At 38.4% G+C, this 891-nt stretch overlaps 1 non-coding gene across 1 annotated transcript; it reads right to left on the bottom strand.

Moving 5' to 3' along the window:
* Positions 1-607: 607 nt before the first annotated feature.
* On the bottom strand, positions 608-679 carry trnat-ugu (transfer RNA threonine (anticodon UGU)). Its single transcript has one exon. It is a non-coding gene; the product is annotated as a tRNA-Thr (tRNA).
* Between the last annotated feature and the right edge of the window lie 212 nt (positions 680-891).

Consider the following 891-nt stretch of genomic DNA (forward strand, 5'->3'; position numbering starts at 1 on the left):
ATTAAGCTGGATGTTGGAACAAAGCTTTTAAAATGCCTTTTTTTATCAGTAGTGCAGTTTTGTGTCTCCTTGGAACTCCTCTGAACTCCTCTCACAAAAGACTCAAAACTCCATCTCGATCACATTATCATTTCTATCTCTGTGACCTGTTATTACCGTCTTATATACATGTCATAACATACATAGGGCTATACACATGTTATTATTGCACCATAATAAAGCACTCGCTTGCTTTTAGTCAACTAAAATGTTGACTAAATCCTCTTCACTACCATGTGAAAATTATGATACTCATCCATACACTTGCATATTGACCCAATTCAAACAATGGATACATTATTTATAAACTTTTGACTGGCCTATAGTACCATCATAGCTGAACAGAGAAGACATTTCACACTTGGCTGAGTATAAACAATGTGAGCATCATAAAAATCTAAGTATCATTCTTACACTTGCAATTCAGTCCACACGTGTCTAAAACGACATCCATCTAAAATGGCACCCAAAGTGAGTGCAAAATATATCAGATAAATGCCATAGTCATTTTATTGGTTATCTTCTGCAAGAACTCAGGGACCGTTTGAGGGAGATTCCTTTTTACTTTAGGCTCCAGCGAGGATCGAACTCGCGACCCCTGGTTTACAAGACCAGTGCTCTGTCACTGAGCTATAGAGCCGGAATCAGCAAGTAGAAACGACATTGGTAGACAAAACAACTGACAACTCTGAAATCTCCGACTTCCGAGTATTCAAGACAGCTGGAAACTCGGAAAAAACGAGCTCAGAGTCGGAAAAATCTTTTGAACGACCAAATATCAAATCGTAAACTTTCCGACATGAAGATCACCGACGTAATGATTTGACCTCGTTTTAATCTGAGTTCCCAGAT

The sequence above is a fragment of the Oncorhynchus masou genome, chromosome 19, assembly GCF_036934945.1.
Source record: "Oncorhynchus masou masou isolate Uvic2021 chromosome 19, UVic_Omas_1.1, whole genome shotgun sequence".
Classification (NCBI taxonomy): Eukaryota; Metazoa; Chordata; class Actinopteri; order Salmoniformes; family Salmonidae; genus Oncorhynchus; species Oncorhynchus masou.